We start from the raw sequence: 18,786 nt of genomic DNA on the forward strand, positions 1-18,786 counted from the left end.
AGTGATACAGTAACTGCAGATGGATTTTGTCTTTACATATTTTCTAAAACAGATTGTTTGGATGCCATACTTTTCATGCTTTCAGCTTTCCTTGAATAAGATGAGATGGTCTGAAGAAAAGAGGTTCGTTCTTGGGTTTTTTATAATTTTTAGAAGCATCTTGGGTAGAAACATTAAAAACATAATGTCCAAAATCATAAGTTACTTCTGAAAATCTGTGTGGTTTGTTTGCAACAGGACGTACTGATAAAATTTGATTGTGTGAAGATCACTTTGTATCAAATATATAAATCCATTAATTTAGTACGTAATGTCTGTTTTCTTGTAATCAAAACAGAGAAGTTCTTGAGAAACATGAGAAACCTATTCCCTCCATCATTATAAATTAATAAAAATCATCCTGATTTTTTTCTTTCTTGCAGCAGGCACTCAGAGAATGGACATGGAAAGTGCCATGGAAAGTAGGAAAGAGACTCTGAACAGCACAGATACAAGGTTAGTGTTATACTGAAAAAAGGAGTTCAGTGCATAATCTCAGCCCTTGATGGAGAAGATATAGTGAAATGTTGACTTTAATTGCCATGGGATGTAGATTAGCAGATGGTCCCATGGATAGGCTGCTCTCCATGTCTATAAATAGCATAAGTTAATTTATGCAAGATCTTCCTTTTCTTTTACAGCTATCTCCCAATGTGTCAATATCTCATTGGCAAGGAAGCATCCAGCCCTGGAGCTGGAATGGAGGTCCTGTTTCCAGCCCTGGTCTCCTGTGATTATATTACAGCAAAAAACCACCTGATCAAGTAACTCCTGATTGAACAGACCTGTGACAGTGTGATCTGAACACACCTTCCCTTCAAAAATAACTATCAGGTATCTGCAAGTCAGCTGGAATAATGGCTGGGAGCAGTGGGGGAGGCAGCAGCTTCTCCAGCTTCCCTCTCAGGCTGCTGATGGTGTTTTGCTTTGCACATCTCAGCCGCCTTCAGCTTCCACCTCCCACTGCTGGGTGAATTCCTTTGCTTGAGGTCTCTCTGCCACAGTCACAGGCAAGTGGCAAAAAGATTTTGGGACCTGCCATGACTGTGTGCAGCCAGCATCCTTCATCCATGACTGCCATGACTTGCCATGACTGTGTGCTGCCAGCATCCCTCAAGTCAAATTGGGTCTCCCTGACCTGCAGACCCCTGGTGCTGCAGCTGTCTCTCAGCTCCTTACCCCTGGAGCTCTTTTTCCTCTTTATTGGGCTTTCCCAGGCCTCCCACTCTGTGTCTCCCTGCCCAGTTTCTGTCTCTTTTTGGTCCACAGCTTTGGCTTCTCTGTCATTCAGGAAGTCTCATGTTTGGAACAGTCACAGAGTAATTTGGTACCAGAATCTCATGGATATTTCTGCTTCTGGGCTTGTTAAGCCATTTATGCCTTGTCCAAAGAACTCCTAGAATCCCTCAATTTTAAGCTCTTCATCCATCATTATGCAAATGTCAGCATTACAAATCAGGGTCCAAGCAACTTTTTTGTCCAGTTCTCCCTTGCTATTCCAATGAATTAGAGAGGTGCCAGTAAATACAAAATAAGCAAAGAATTTTCTAAGCCACCTAAGTTCAGGCAGTATTTTAAGCCAGAGCACTTTCTTTTCCCAACAGGGTCATGGTGTCTCTAAGCCCCACAGATGGGCTGAGCCATCCCCCTTCACCACCTGGACAGGTAAAAATGTAACAGAGGACCTGCAGTGACTGACTTTGTGCCCTTTTGAGCCTGATATCCACCAAAATAAGCCACCAGAAAAATGTATTGATAGATCAAGGTCCACAACCTGCTCTGTGATAAATCTGAACACCCTTTGGTTCAGTAAGGATATTCTGGATTTACCTACATGTAATTTAGAGCAGATTTTGGACCCTGCCCATGAGCATTATGCCTTTCCCTACAGGAAGGAAGATTGATTCTGACCTTACTTAAACTAAGCAGCTTTAATCATTCGGTATAGAAACACCAAGACTGGGCTGGGGGCTGGGGACACAGACATGGGAATCCTATAATCTTTGGTTAAGTTGTAATGAAATTGTCCAGGATGAGAAGGAAACAGATGGATTCTGATTAATTTCTCACAAGTGTAGACCTCAGCATCCGATGTAACATATGTGGTGAGCAAATGTCACTCATGCCTCCAAAGTGCAGAAAAAATCACTATTATCAGGATATATTCATTGGCATATTGGCTGCTGAACTCCCAAGGGTGCAAGGATGCTGTGCATTACATTTAGGCCTGAATTAAATATTCAGAGGCAGAGATACCTAACCCTTTCCTGTATGCCTCACTGGTTATCACAGTTGAGCTTAATGAATTGAAAGAGGGAGGGGAAGGGAGATTTCCCCCCTTCTTTGTAAATCATTATTTACTGTGGAAGGAATATCAAGATGAGGTGGTATTTCTGCTTTAGAGTGTTCAGCTGACTACCAATAGAGCCTGAGTTAGGGAAAATAATGCAGCTTTGAGCTGTAAATGAGCAACTACACGACTTTCATCTCATATTGATAGAAATCAGAGCCCAGCTCTGTGTTTGTGGAGTTGTTCAGGGTGTTGTCACTTGTATAATCTATTCCATGTAATTGCATATTTAAAGAAAATGTAGTTCATTTATTGATTGCCACTATATTGTTTCGGGCAGGTAAGATAAGAGGCCAGAGCTGCTTTCTCTTTTCTCCACGTAGTCTTAGGGAGTGGAAGGAGCAATGCAAGTGAGTAAAGCGAGGCCCCATCTGTGCTGAGGAAAGAGATTCATTACAGCTGACTTGTCCTGTCAGAATTACTGCCCCAGACTGTTCCTCAGAAAAGGATGTCACTAAGATATCTGTTGGAGTATTTCAACCACAAACTTGAGAAACGAATATTGAGCACTGGGGCTCCTCTGTGGCTCAGGCTCTGCCTTGGGTGCAGCTCCCCACTTCCAATCACTCCCTCTACAAATCAAGCAACGTGTCTGACTATGTCCTCCCTTCAAAAAAAAATTAATTCCTCGTTAGAAAAATGGAGGAAAATGCATATTTTGCTCTCGAACTCACTGTAGGTTGGAATTCAATGTCTGTCTTAACTTGCACATTTCCCTCTCCACCTTTGGCAAACACTGCTCCACTGACATTATGAGCTGGTTTGTTTGTCTTAATGATCTCCTATTTAACAAGTGAGTGTGCATCTTTTTTGGTGGAGCAGCTGAATAATCTCAAAGAGAGCTTTATTTCTGATTGAGGAAGATGTGGCTGATGAGGCTGGGGAAATCTTGAGACAGCCACATCAGCTGCTGTCATACACTGGTTGAAATTGGCCCTTCTCGTGCTGCCTTTTGTTTTTTCCTGAATGGAAGATGCAGCAAAGCTCAGTAACAGTTGGAACAACTCTAAACAATCCCCATCTACTGAATCAGAACTTTCATTTTGAGACCCCTAGTTTTGGAAAACTCAACCTGAGGTTCCTGTTTCCCTTTCTCACTGTTCAAAGTTGTGACCTGTGCTGGTCTCAGAGCTCCTCTGGTTTTGTGGAGTGCAGCAGTTTCTGGTTTGACTCCATTGCTCATTAGAGACAGCTCATAGTCTCTGTGCTTAGACCTTTAAAAATTCTAATGAGACAAACAGACTCTGATTTCTCAGGAAGCTGATATGCAAGTCACTGTTGGTTTTGCTAAAATTCCTGATTTTTTTTTCTTTTCTGTGTTGTTTCCAAGGTTTTTTTCCTGTCATTGCCCTAATTATGTACCAAAAGGAGGTAACAATTTGTGCATCTGCTAAGCTTGTGAACACAGTGCTCTTCATTGTCAGATGGAACCTCGAGGTTTCAATTTTTTTGGTTTTTTTTCCATGACAATGCATCACTTACACTTCTCTCCTTTAAGCTGGAGTCATTGCAGTGAGTCTAAGTTTGATAATTGCTTATTGCATCCAGACTGAGCAAGGCGAAATCACTTAAATCCTCCAAAGTCACTGAGCAAGACTAAACTGTCTCATTTTTTCCTTGTTTCATTACATGGCACTGGAATTCCTTACAAGTGTTACCGTCTGCTTTGCTGTCTTGGAAACCAGGAGCTGTGCTGGGACTCCTTGACCCATAAAAGTGACATTGCAAAGCTACATCAGGACTTCTTGACCCTGCTTGTGTTGCATGAAAACCTCAGAGTCTCATGATGCCACCCCAGCTAAACACACGGTTTGCTGGACAAACCTGCCCACTGCTTTGCTTGGCAGAGGTTTTTGTGGATAACCAGGCAGTTTTTGTGGATAACCAGGCAGTTTTTGTGGATAACCAGGCAGTTTTTGTGGATAACCAGGCAAGCCTGAAGCCATGGGAAAAGGTGAAGGAGCCAAGGAGTGTGGTGGGAGATGGATTTGTAGGGAAGATAAAACGGTGGGTGCAGAAATTTGTGTTAATTAATTGCAAAGCTACAGAGAAAAGGAATGTAGAACCAATACAGAATTATCTTGTGACCAAAAATATTTCCCTAAATCAGATAACTGAGAATCTACTCACTCAAGTGAAGCGTTTTTCAAGGAGCAGAGATGAGGAAGGGACCTGAGTGCACGTTGCCTTTGTCTCTCCAGCTGAGGCATCACACATGAAAGTCCCAATTGCTGCTTCCTGTGTACAGCAAAGCAGTAGAGATATAAAATTGGGGCATAATGATGAATGAAACTGTGGGATGTGTCTTGATTATCCCAGGTTTCTAATGTATAATTGAATTATTTTCTTAAGTGTATTTCAAGCCCTTTGATTTCTGGCCTCTGTTTTTAATTACACAGCCCCCTCTTGCCCTTGTGCATTATTATGCTGCTCATTAGCATTCAGTGAGACTACAGAAGTTTGACTTCTGAATAAAGTAGCGTACAAAAGAGAAGGGATGCTTTTTTATCTTACCACTTAATAATTTAAATGGAACCCTTTTCTTTAATCAATGTTTAATAGTACAATAGTTGTTTGTTTAAACTGTGCTTTGCCTAATTTTGCAAACAAAAAAAGAGAGGCAGGATAAACATGTTTAGAAATAATAAGCTTTGTAACCATTTTAATCTTCAGAAGAGTTAAAAAATCTCCAGCAGTTCTAATGTCGGTTCATCTCAACAAGGCAGGAACGTGGGCCCTGAATGTCTCTGTATCATTTATGCAGTGCTAAGAAGCATCAGCCCATTTTTTATTTGAGGGAAGGAGAAAACCTTGCTAATTGCAAAGCTGAAAGCTACTCAGCGGCGTTAATATTGTTGGCATGGCCGCCAGCTGTGATGATTAGGATGTGTGACAGAGGGAGAGATAATTCGATCACAGGCCTGGGGACCAGAAGCTCCTGTGTCCTGCTCCTTCCCGGTGCACCTGCAAAGGCAAGGAAAATACAGTGGGGGGTTTAGTCCAGCCCCACAGTGCCCAAGCTTTCTGGAGGGCCCTGCAGGGCACAGTGGATGCCAGAATTATGGTGTAACTCCAGGGAGAGGGAGGAGATGGAAGCTCAACTTGCCAGAGGGAATAGCTTTCTAGAGGGAAGTCATTTATTACTAATTGGGTAGTAATTAATAATCAGGTGTGGAGGCTCTGCATGTATGGAGCTTGCTCTGTATCACCAGCAAAATGTGGCTTTGGGTGGGATCAGACACTGTGGGACAAAAGCTGGGAACCTGAGCTGTGGCAAGGTCAGGGAGACCCTCAGAACAAAACATAAAAGGGATGGACTAAAGCCTCTGTCCCTCTGCCTGGCTTCCTCCTATGCAAAACAGGAATTGATCAGGGATATGTTGAGGATTTAGAGATATCTGGGGGCCGCTTTGGAGACATTAAAACTAGTGAGCATAATATCTGCATTTCAAAGTACTCTTTAGACCTCTTAATTCGTTTTGACAGCAGCCCAGTGCTAGAAATGGGGCTGTCTCTGCTGTCTGGATGGGAAAACTGAGGCTAAGTGATGGGGAGGAATTATGAGCACAGGACAGCACCAGAACAGGGAGAGCTGTGAACTGCTGTCTCCTGTGGCTCAGCAACCCAGTAAAAGCACCCACAGCTGGTAAACTGCTCCATCCACATATCAGGGGATTGTTGATCCTGCATAATCCCTGTCTGATGTCCTGACCAGCCTATTTTCAACAAACTGTACCCCAGACAGCAAGACGAGACCTTTCTTCCTGCTAATTTGTGTCTCCTGTCCTCTAAATCTTTCCATTTCCCATCAGTACATCCAGTTCCCTCCCTTTTACCCACACCTGCATCTCACATTTCTTTATGCAACCTTGGAGCTCCTTCCTGGCTTTTCTCTCTCCCCTTTTCTAGGCTCACTAGAGGTCTGGAGGAGTGTTAAATGTCAGGAACAGTAGGCAAGAAGGTGACAGGTAAAGAAGCTCCTCAGGTAAGGAATGAGATGGAGAGATGTGGTCTCATGCTGTGGGCTTGCTCCCTCCAATTTTGACTCTATTGCAAGTCCTGCTGATGAAAAGAGCATAGCTGAATTGTGCTAACACGAGATGAGGGAGAGCTAAGGCTGGGGATTTGGACCCTTTCTTTCAGGCTAAGTGAATTTTTCCAGGATGTGAGAGTCTGCTTCTGGATTATTAATTTTCTGTGAACGGTAGTGTGGAAACTGCTGGGATTTTTACTGCTTTTCACACGTGGACTAGAGAACTTGCACAAAGACAACTCTAAAGGCAATTTGTCGTTCCACAACAGTAGCCAACGAGGATTTTCCTGTGATAAAAGTAGCTTGTTCTGCTCCACAAAGCATTTTTTCAGTGATTCTTCCAATTAAAGGGATGTTTGTCCAGGAAGATGACGATTTGTATCACAACAGGATTTAGGTGATATAGCTGAGCTCAACCTACTGTTGCACTGAGCCCTGTGGTTACCTACGGTGAGACACTGCCCTCTCTCACAGAAATGAGACTCCATTCTACACATATTTAAATGCCTGACAGCCCCCGAAGCATTTATTTGGACGTCACTGCTTAGGTGAGCAGCAGAGCTACTGAGAATCTGAGGGCATCAAGTGGAGGGATAAAGGTTGTAGCGACTCAGTGGCAGAGCAAGGAGGAGACTTCGTTTCACCGTGGCTGCTGGAAAGGCAAAGTGACCCCGACTTTGTAGCCAGGGAAACGCCAGGTTTCATTTCGAACATTTAAGCCAAATTTGTGAAGATGATGATTTATTGATTACCCGCAGGACTGTGGGCATGCGGTAAGAAGAGTGGGGAGGTTACGGCCTGAGCCCCCGCTCCCTTCTCGAGTTGCAGGTGTTTCCGAAAGATGCTGCGAACTCCGAAACATCTCCTGCCTCTTCCCTCGGCTGAGCAGCGACCGCTCGGATGCTGAGATAAGGTCAGGACTCCGTCAGGCGGTTAAAAACCCGGGCTGGGCGAAGGCTCTGTCTCCGGAAGGCAGCGCGATCTTCCCCGGCGGCGGCAGCCCGGCTGCCCGGTGCGGAGGGAGGGAAGGAGGGATGGAAGGAGGGAGGGATGGAAGGAGGGAGGGAAGGAGGGATGGAAGGAGGGAGGAGAGGGCAGCTCGCCCGAGCATCTCTGGCTCTGCGCTCCCGGTGCGCGGCGGGGTCAGGGACCGCGGAGAGCCAGGGGAGGATGCTCCGCGGAGATGGGAGAGACGCCGGAGCCGTAACACCGTGCTTCCTCCCCAGGCTCTGAGGAGGAGGAGGAGTGGGAGGAGAGTTCCAAAGCCACTTTGGGCGCTGCGCCGCTGCGTGCGGGAGTCCGTGCGGAGCATCCTCCTGGCAGCCTGAACGCCGAGCGCTGTCCTCGCTCCCCCGTGGGTGATTCCCCTTCCCCGCACGCCGCTCCTGCCTCCGAGGCGCGGCCAGGTGAGCGGGCAGCGGGGCTGGGACACCGCGGGGCCGGGCTGGGCTGCGGCCGGGGATCCCTCCGGCTGTGGTGCTCGATGCCGGGAGCTGCGGGCCGGGCTGGAGCTGAGGTTACCCCCGGGAGCTGCGGGCCGGGCTGGAGCTGGGGTTCCCCCCGGCTGCGCGTCCCAGGCCGGGGGTGCGCGATGCGCGCCGGGGGGAGGCAGCTGGGAGAGAAGCATCGCTTCAGCTGCGAGGTAACTTGTGTTTCGGAGCGCAGTCACCGCGAGTGGGGGGCTAACAGTGATTTATCTGCTCCCCACGAGGCCCCGGGGCTGCCCGGCCGGGGGCAGAGGGATGCCCACAGCGGTACCCCCGTGCCGGCGGTGTTTGTGCTCCCCGGAGCTTCTGCAGCGAAGCCTGGGGCTGGGCAGGCTCGGGAGAGCGGCTGCGAGAGTGTCAGCCCGGAGCACTCCGAGGATTGGTCCTGGAGTTCCATCTGTCTGCACTGGGGTGTGTGCGCGAAATTCATTTACTGCCCCCGTTCCTCCAGGGATGAGGGTCTAGCAATGGGTCAGCCTTGCTCTTTAGATGTCACTCTTTTTTCCCCGCTTCTTTTTCTTTTAAAAAGTGTTTATAATTTCAGCTACCGATTTTATAGCTCCTGAGATACTTTCATTTCCCAGAGCAATTGGTTTCCACCACTGGCACTTCCACATTTTTGAGTGGGAGGATTTACTTTCTTTAAAACAGAGCTCTAACAATATTCACTCCTTTCAGCGAGGCACGTGTCATCTCCTGACCCCAGCAACTTCACTCTGACAAAAGAAAAGCTTAAGAGATGCGACTTTGCCTGTTTCAACAAGTTGCTTTGTTCTCTGCTCGAGTAATTTCCTCCAAGGCGCGTGGTCATTGTCCTTAGCAGGGATGGGGTGATACGTGTGGTGCTAAAGCTGCAGTCACCGGGGATTAATGCACGGCCATGACATCACCGACAGCCAATGAGGGGATGGGTTTGGACTCTCCCTGACCCAAACTGGCTTCCAAACTGGTGATCCTGCCGTGCTCCTGGGGAATAACCCCAGTCTGTGCGAACAGCGAGGTTTCCTGGTGTCACTGTGCTTCTCAGCCTTGTGTCCTCCTCTGAGACAGCCAACAATTCACTGAGCAGCCACACGTGTGTGGTTAGTCTGGTTGGTTAAAGGTTTCACTTCTTGGGAAGAGATTACTGAAAATAAATGGGCATATCAGTGCCCTGGCACAGAGAGAGCTGGTGTGGCTGGGCTGGTGGCTGGCAGAGTAAACAGCCAAAGAGTTCCCAACCCTTGTGGCAGGAGAGCTGCCTGGGCAGCGTGTTTGAGCACACAGTGCTTTCACCTCTGGTGCATTGCTTTCCTTTGCCTGATGGCTCGGAGAAGAGCAGCTCCCGGGGAGGTGGGCACAGACTCCGTGGGAGTGAGGAGGGACACCGTGCAGCCAGGGGGATGCTGCCATGGCTGCTGAGGCAGGAAAGATGTTTGCCCCGCTGTGCCAGTGGCTCCTGGTGCTGCCAAGGTCCAGCAGGTCTGGAGCCCTCAGCCTCAGTTCCTGTCCCTTTGCCTTAGGGTTACTCAAAAACTCGGGGTAGCTTTTGGAGAATCATGACAGATGTTGCCCGGCATGGTCTGGCTCCTGAAATGTTCATTTTGGAGTTCAGGCTGTCTCTTCTGTCTAATGTTTCCTTAACCTTCATCATTTGCTGCAGACTCATCCAATTTCCCTGCAGGTCAGGCAGGGGTTTCCCCACAGGCTGTGCAAGACCCTTTTGTGGCTATCGCAAATATTTGCACTCAAATCACTTCTATTTCTGTTTGCTAGAATTCTCAATGCTAAACCATAAATTTTTGGGTCCAGACTTCACCCCTGAAGTCTCTTAATATTTTTGGTTGTGATTTGTATGTTGCTACACACACAGAGTCCCTTATCAGTGCCATTGCATCGATAACCCTTTGCATTGAGGGACCCACACAGAATATTAGCAATATGACTGACATGCCTCAGAGCTCTGTGTAAGATCCTTATGCCTTCCTTGCCAATAAGACGTGACAGGATACATCTAATGAATTACCTTTAAATTAGAAAGCAGTAAACAAGCCATTATTGGATTAGAGGAATATTAAAATTAGAAGAACGTAACAGTCTTTTGATATCCTGTGGCACATTTTTACCAGCTAGGAAATGACATGGGGAGCTGCAGAGAGAGAGAGGGTCTCTAGAGAACTGTAATGATTTTCATCTGTGTGAAATAGATTTTTAAAAAATGCTATTACTTAGTGTCTTATGTTTAGATGATGCTGTAGCAGACTTCTTTTTTTTCTTTTTCCATTCTAGCTTCATATTGATGTTTGATATATTTCTCTGAGTGACTTCAGTGCTTGTGGAAGGTACAGGTTTGACGTACTCTGATAGCTAAAATCTCCCAATTATCGAAGAAAAACACAGGCAAAAGGAAACAAGAGTCTTGGTGATAGATTTTAGTCCAACACTGAAGAGCTCTCTGCCTTTCCAGGGCGCAGAGATTGTCAGGGTTCCGGCCACTTATTCCATGACCCTTTTCTTCAGCTGTTTAGAAGGCTGCTCCAGCTCTGGTGATTGGGGAATATTATTTAAATTGCATAAAAAAATCACCTTGACTTCTCTGAGTTTAATATAAATTGCTAAGAATCCACCAGTTCTCCCGGTCTCACAGCTCAGGTGTGGGTGTTAGCTGGTGCTGCCTTCCAGATGTGATGGCTCTGGATTGGATCTGACTTGGAAACTGGTTGGTGGTACTTGGGAGCAGCCCCTGATCTCCCCATGCCAATCTTTTATTAATTGAAGGCCAGCACCTGCTGTTCTCTCACAGGGAAAGCTTCCCAATGAAGGACTGGGCTGAGAGTGAAAAGGGCAGAATTTGGCCAGTACTACTCCAGTTAGGAAAAAATTGTACATGGAGAAGTAAATAATAGAATACTTAATGGAAAGGAATTAGTTCTTGGCCTTGTGTAAAATAAAGTTTCTTATGACATCTTGAAATTATTGTGGTTTTGTAATTCCACCTACCTTGGCAGGCCGTTGAAAAAATGAGATCTAAATCTAGAGCTAAAGTTGAATTTGTGAGTGCAAAGAATTGTTTTCTTTGGGCTACCAATATTTTATAACTCTTTAAGACCAATCTTTTATTCTTTTAAAAGAATAAAAATATCAATATGAATATGGAACAGCAAGATACCTTTGAGTCCTAGGCCTCATTCCAGTCTCTGGAGGAAAATCTTGAGCATAATGTTTTATCCTGGATTTTGGAAGCACACCCAGAATAAAAATCTATCCTATACAAATACTTTTCATCCGAGGTATTGGATTTTCCTTATGTCTGACTCAGAGTTTATGGCCCTGGGACTCCTTTTCTCAAGGTCTAGTAGGACTCTTTCAGCATCTCTTTTCCCCTTTGAAAATGTGATAAGCATCGGGCAGGCGGTTCTTTGAAGCGGAGATCAGAGCGCTGCCAGCCGGGGTCAGGAGCTCCGCGGGGCCGGAGCATCCCCAGGACGGGATCCCGCACACTCTGCCACCGGAGCCTCTTTGCTGTTCTGAAAAGGCTGGTAAGGAGGAACAAAGGACTGCAGATTTCACCCCTTTCGCTGTACTTTCTATTTTCCAGCGGTTCTTTTGGAAAGGCTGTGAGCTGAAAAGCTGATTTTCTCCGACTTGGTACAACTGTGCCAGAGGAAAGCTCAAATGAGGGAAAGTAGCACCGGGTATCTCCGTGACTCCAAAGGTGACCCGTTGTTTTTATTCCCCTTTTTGTGCTGTTTCAATTTCAGTTACACTTCACAGGGAACACCTGTGAATAAAACCCCTGGTGGGGTCAGGTCTTTCTCCTAGAAGGATATTTCCCTCTGCACAGCACCAGTACAGGTGTTCTCCCTTGTGCTAGATGTGCCGTGAGGTATAACAAGGTAAACACATTGAGAGGCAGCAATCCCACCCTTGGTGTTACAGGATGGTTAAAGAATTTACTCCCCAACCCTCAGTGCAGAGCTCTCGCCCCTTTTTGTTCTCCAGCCTCTTGCCAAGCATGACTCAGTCATGTGCTACATCCCTTTGAGCTGAGAACATGGAATCAGCTTGGACATTCTGGTTCTGGAAGCAACAAACCTCTTCCTTATAGAGGAGAGAGCAGAACTCAGTGCTTTAGCTCTTAAAGCGTTTGTAGGCTGTTTTTCTGAGCCTGCAAGAGGCTGCTAACTGCTAAACCAGAATCATTTGAGTAATGCCTAGACATGGATAAACCAATTAAGAGGAGTTCTTTCAGCTTTTTAAAACAAATTGCAAATTTCAGGTTCATATTTGCATAATTCAGGTTATTAATTCATGTGTTTGCATTTCCTAAACTGTGTGCCAAATTCCCATTTGGTACAAGTTTCAGAATGTTGATCTCAGTGTAAAGGGGAAAAGGTGGAAATTGAGTTGTTGTAGGAAGCACTACGTGATTTTTCTTTTTAACAAAATTAAGTGAGCTTCTTTTTTTTTGCCGTGTCAATTCCCTGTCACCTTAAGTATTCAGTGAGAAATCCAGAAATTCTTAATTGACAGGGTAGCCAACCTCTCCTTTGTGCATCTCTGGGATTTATATATTACGTAAGTTAATAAAGCTTCCAGCATCCATTCTGTGCACGTGTAATTGAGGAGTGAGAGTACCTCGATGTCCTTTGCTGTGTTCTGTGGATTCCGGGGGGGAGGACGATGGTATTTTATGCTGTTGAGCACAAGCAGGAGCACCCCTGCATGAGTGAATCTGTTTGAAGGGCCAGGCTGGGGCTGCTTTAGTCTGGAGAGCAGTTACCCTCGGATTTTCCTGCTGCTTCCATTGTTCACTGAGAGTTATGTGTGTTTATGATAGTCTGATCAGCAAACACAAGCGTGTTGCAGATGCAGATATATTGGGAAGTACAGTGGTTTACATTAATGGGGAGGATTTATCTTGTTGCAGTGTTGGATTTATGATGCCTAGCTGTGATATTTCCCTGTTTCAAAAATGTTATATTGCAGCAGGCTGATATCAGGGTGATAAAATAAATGTTTCTTTTTTAATTCAAGCCACTGTAAGATGCTAATAATGTTGGAGACAGGAAGAGAAATGCCACCTTTCAGAATTTAATGTAATGAATCCATATTACAATTTCCTGGCAAAATTAACTTAGCTTGGATTCCTAAATGAAACTTCTGGTTATGTTTAAACTATTAAACGGTGTGGTTGATTTCTTTAATGGAAGTATGGTTCTATGACAGAAGTAAGGAGGTGAATATGACCTGCTTAAATTAGTCTTTGGAACTCTGTTCCTGTAATTTAGGGCTTGTAGTGACAGGGAAAGGGGACATGGCTTTAAAATGAGAGAGAACAGGTTTAGTTTGAATATTGAGAAGAAATTCTTCACAGTAAGGGTGGTGAAGCCCTGGCACAGGGTGCCCAGACAAGCTGTGGCTGCCCCATCCCTGGAAGTGTCCAAGACCAGGCTGGATGGGGCTTGGAGCACCCTGGGATAGTGGAAAGTGTCCCTGCTCATGCTGGGATGGGTATTGGAACTCTAAGATCCTTTTCAGCCCGTACCATTCCATGATTCTAGGACAATTCTGAAAAGAAACTAGAGAAGCTCTGGTTGCTGATGATGGTCTCTTCACTGGGCATTCAGGAGCCCATTTTCCTTGCTGGTTTCCTTCCCATTTTCTGGCAAATGCTCAGCAGGCAGGGTAACTAGGGAGGAAGAGAGATCATCTCTTCCTCTTTGCTGTTATCTTCTCCTCTGGCCAGTGCCAGGATTTGTGTTTGTCACAGATCCTGGCACTGGCCAGAGGATAAATAACAGAAAAGAGGAGAAGATAACAGGAAAGAGGAGGAAGGAGGAGGAAGAGTACCACCAGGGCTGTACTCAGGATACCAATTTGCTTTATTCTCAGAAAAAAGTAGGAGAGCATGAAGGAAATCTTTGTAGTCTTAATGACAGAAGTGTTGTGGCTGCCTTGCTCTGGGGCATTGCTTCCTCCCCGAGGAAAACTGGGATTCAACAGGAATTGGCTCAGCTTGGATCCAGGCAGGTGTCAGACCTGGTCCTGGCTGCCTGGTGCTGGCTGTGGCACTGCTTGTGCTGAGCACTGCCAGCTCAGCTCCATGGTGAGAAGCCAAGTGCTACGAAAATTCCCCCAAACACAGACCTACAGCAACAAAAGGACCTGCACATAAACCAGGCCACTGAGTCTCAAAAAGGAATAGTTATTTAGTGGAATACAGAGAGATTGTCATGTCTGTGTGTTCCTGTTACATTACCCATTTAAATAGTGCCTCTGAACCTCTGACTTAATCTCCATTGTTTGGAAGCACATCACAGAGTAATTGAAATTGGGTTATTTAACTGCAAAGTACTACTGGAATAAGTTTAACTGTGGAAATACCTGCCAGTCATGTGGTGTATGGGCTTAACTGGGGCTGAAGGAGGAAAAAGCAAAATAATTGTTTTAGTATTGAACTGTCCCAGTATTTTTGGTGTGCTGTTGAAATTATTAATTCTGTTTTTGTTTACTAATAGATCTGTTTCTGTTCAGGGACTGAACTGAAACAACAAAACTTTGTTAGATCAAATATCTTTTAAAAAATCTGCTGATTGTATAAATTTAAGAGAGTGGCAGGTAAAAGGGACTGTTCTTCCTTTTCTACACCAAATTCTACACCAAGTGGGACAACTTCTGGTAGAATGAGTGTAACCTTCCACCTGAGAAATGACACTTGGTTAAGTGTTAGAAATTAATTGGTATAGTGAGCTTATCCACACTCTTAAGAGCAGTTCCCTCCAGAACATTTCCTCCTTGCAATGTTTCTAATGTATTTTTGTGACATGTATTTCAGTTTAAGGACAGAAGAATAGTTACAGAATCTGTAAACATTAAGAATAATTACTGTTTATAACTCTGAAAAAGGGGCAGCCAGTTTAATACAATTAGTGCAGCCAGTTTAAATACAATTATTCACCCTCCAGTGTGTATCATTCACCTGTGAGATGCTCCAGGTGAGGTTTCCTCACTGGTTGCACCCCAGACTGAGGTGGGTGGTGGTTTTGGGTGGATGAACAGGGAGCTGCTCCCTCCCAATGTCTTTGCAGACAGCTCTAGTAATGAGAAGGAAATCAGATAATTCCAGCAAAACTCCTGGGTTTTGCATGGGTTAAACATCCTTTTTCTTGAACATGTTCTTCAGCAATGGGTGAACTATTGCTGTTAAATCTTGTTTGGGAATGTAGTGGAGACAGTCAGCTCTTTGCAATTAGCATATTTGGAATATACATAATTGTATTATGGCTAAAGATCTGATCTACCTTCTGTGCTTTCCTCATGTAAGGGGAAAAATAAAGCCTGAATAAAGCCAAATTAGTCTTATTTTAAATGCTTTTTTTCCCCCCAACAGAAGAAACATCTTCTGTTATAGTTAATGAGCACTGTTGTCTTTTGTTTAAAGTCTTTGTTACAGAGGCTTAGAGCAAAAGGGCTTTAATAATAAAAAGGCCTTCTTCTCTAGAATATCTGTTTGATAATAGCCTGTATGAGTTAAGAATAATGCTGTAAAATAATTGGCTTTCAAATGAATAATTTTCTATAACTAATTGGAGGGCAAGTGGAAAATCTGCATCCTCCAAATAAATGTATTGTGTCTCTTTAAATACCCAAACAGTTTTTCCTCCTATTTTTCCACCCTCAAGACAAAAATAACTTCAAATCCCATTCAGGTTGTACTTAAATATGACCAAACTGATAATTACATTATTACAGAGAAGGGCAGGATAGCTGGAGGATGTGTACAAGGTGCATTAGTACTGCAAATAGAAGCTGATTTACTTATTGATAGTAGAGACACGTTTTAGTCACTTTATAGAATTAACAATTGATCAGCTTGTTAGGTTCTAGTTCTTCATAAGCACAGCATGTTTATTCATTATTGTCATTACATGGTGCAGGCAGCCGAGGTCATGATTAGCAAGGCAAAATCTAAAAAAATTTAAACTTCATTAAATATAACTTCTGCAATGGGCAGTTTCTGAGCAATGCACCAATTCTCACTTCTCTGACATAAATATAACTTACACCTGCCCAGATAATTTGCATGTCATTAACATTTTTCAGATGCATCTATTTGTTTTGCCAAATGCCAGTGATTCAGGCTTGTAAAATTGTAATAAGATGGGCAACATAAAAGCATTACTTTGAAATTGCCTTGGTCACTGTAAATATCCCCCAATCTGCAGCACTGGAACTGATGAACGAAACTCGCTGCTGGAGGAGAAAGGGAAGATGTTATTCCAATAAATATATCCATGATTGTTTGTTACTAAGGGTAAGTTATGTTTTGTAAATCAGCATTGACTTAGGCTTGAGCAAACCTGATAGCAAAAATTCCCACAGAGGCTTCTCCTGCTATGTATACGACTAATATATTAAAGAAGATAAATAGTCATTTTTAAAACTTGTTACACAGTAGCATTGAGCACAAGAGAAAACCATTTCACAAATCTGAAACTTAAGGTCACCTTGAAAAGAAAAGGACACTCTAGATGACTAGAAAAGGTCTGTTTCCTCCAGAAATTGAGATTCAAAGTTTACTCTTTTCAGTGTCTTTTATAAAGCTTTAGAATCCCAAGTATAAAACCGGAGTCTGTTTTGATGTGCAAATATTTCAAAACTGTGTAGTGGATAGGCACTTAGACATTCACATCTAACGAGTGCTACAGATGAGCTTCCAGTCTGAGTAATAAAGAAAATGCAGAATAATAATTGATAAATAATAAAAACCAAGAATATAAAGCTTTTTTTTGCTAGTGGTTTTTATAATACAATCCAGAACTACGGCTGAGCTTTCTAAAAGGTTTTGTTAGACTGTTTCAATAATTTTGTACCTTTTCCTTTTTAATTTATAAGCATTAAAAAAAAATCATGATGCCTCCTTTAGTCATACTGAACACTATTAAGCTTTTGGTTCATAATTCAGACTTTTAGGAGTATGAAAATGTGCTCAATAGCATTTTCTTAGGGCTTCCTAATAAAGTTAATGAATTTTTTTTTTCTATTAGTCAGTCCTAGCAGAGATAATACTGCTCCCTTGTTTGAGCTGTAGCAAATCAGGACAACATTGATTTTCTTTAAGAGATGAATAATGAAAGACCTACATTCTTAAATATGTAGATAAAGATAAGTAACTTAATTAAAAAATTATCAGTGAAAGGTAGCAAGATGAATTAGCTGTTTTAATTTGTTGTATATGTCAATAAGCTGTACCATAACCCAGAGTTTTACATAAAATCCATTTATGATATCTTTTTCTCCAGTTTTCAGTGTAATTTCGTAGTGTTCTCTGCCGCTAATTCTTTTGGAAATCGCTCATGTCTCAGAACGTTACATTTTTGGAGCTATCTGCTCTAACTTCAGCTGTGTAGGTGTTGACTCTGCAGATGTTTCATGTCCAGAGCAGTGCAGCCTGATGGAAATAGCTCTGCCCTGATCAATAGTGATGTTTACAGCCTCTGTCCTCGGCGGTGAATTCGGGTTACGGAGCCTGATTGTTTTCCCTGTGACTGGCAAATTCTGCTGTTTGATCACATGTGCTATGAATATCCCAGCTGGCCAAATCCCAGGCTAAATTGCTTGCTATTTTTTGACTAGCTTTACAAATTATACATGATGAGAAAAGGGACGGCTCGGGGCCTCCGTCTCTCATCCAACGCTGCTTTTAATATCGAGGAGGCATCGTCAGGGTGCACAGGGCAGAGGAGGAGCTGCTCCATTAAGATGTGGTAGCTGCTGTTATTAAAGGAGGAGACAAACATCCTGGTGCTGGAAGGGCTCCTCTGTGTCTCACACTCAGGGCTTTTTCCAGTCTCCTATTAATGGAGCAGGCACCCACACCAGTCCCACCAGTGATTCTCTGGTGGAGTAATGCTGTGTATGGCTCTGCACTTGGATTAAAGCTTTCACAGTCCTCATGCTTCCATTCTAAGGGACTCATGAGTCCTGCTGGCTTTCAAGCTTGACTCTCAAATCTCAGTGCAGCTACAAATGCATCATTTGACAAGCATGGCTGAGCTTCTGCCTCAGGCCCTTGGGTCACTGCCTTTCTGCAGGTTGGAGTTCAGTTATTCCTGTCTTTTTTAGACATCTCTGCTGGGTTCTAGGGCAGGACAGAGATGCTGCACAAAGATCTGCAGATTTTGCCTTCTGCTAACTCAGGGCTGTCCTGTGTGAAGAGACTCAGCTGGGAGCTGAGAAAAAAGGGGCAGCTTGCAGGTGGGCCAGACCTGTAGTGGAAGGGGCTGGGGAGGCTTTGTGGGATCTCTGGGTAAAGCATTGCTTGGCAGACAGGACATGATTTGAGCAGGATGTCTCTGTAGAGCTCCCACAGGATGGTTTGACATAAAGTGCAATTTGGGCAGCAAATTTTGCTCTTTCTGCTCTACCCAGCAATGCCCTCCCAAACTGCAAAGTGCTGGGCATGCTCTGGTGCTTCAGGCTTTACTTTGTTTTACCTTGTTTTATTAATTTAATCTTACTGCAGCTCTTGGTTAAGCATAATATTTGTGTCTCTGGGATGAGTAACAAACACAGTGGGTCTTGCTCCGTTAGGAGTAATAGATGGGAGTCAGTGTTTCTTGTCCAGAACAAGACTTTCAGAATCAAAGATGTAAATATGAGACAAGGAAAAGGAATTGTCTGTATTCTTATTACAAGGCAGATCTTTCTTAGAGATAATTTAAAAATCCTAATAATATTAAAAAATGTAAAAGTCATAATAATTATTATTTTTTTTAAATTTACCCACTCACAGCACAGACTATTCCTGGTCCTATGTGCCAGGGGAGCAACCTCTGGATTTTCCCTTTCATTCATGGTTTTTGCTCAACACTGCTCAACACACAGCCAGGACC

At 44.0% G+C, this 18,786-nt stretch overlaps 1 protein-coding gene across 1 annotated transcript in view; it reads left to right on the forward strand.

Moving 5' to 3' along the window:
- Positions 1–7,562: 7,562 nt before the first annotated feature.
- The window catches only part of TAFA4 (TAFA chemokine like family member 4), a 66,669-nt gene continuing 55,445 nt past the window's right edge, over positions 7,563–18,786 (forward strand). The window contains exon 1 of the mRNA XM_030283199.4: positions 7,563–7,828. The gene's annotated coding sequence lies outside the window, so the exon portion shown is untranslated. The remainder of the gene's footprint in view (positions 7,829–18,786) is intronic.

This window comes from Taeniopygia guttata, chromosome 12, assembly GCF_048771995.1.
Source record: "Taeniopygia guttata chromosome 12, bTaeGut7.mat, whole genome shotgun sequence".
NCBI classification, from domain to species: domain Eukaryota; kingdom Metazoa; phylum Chordata; class Aves; order Passeriformes; family Estrildidae; genus Taeniopygia; species Taeniopygia guttata.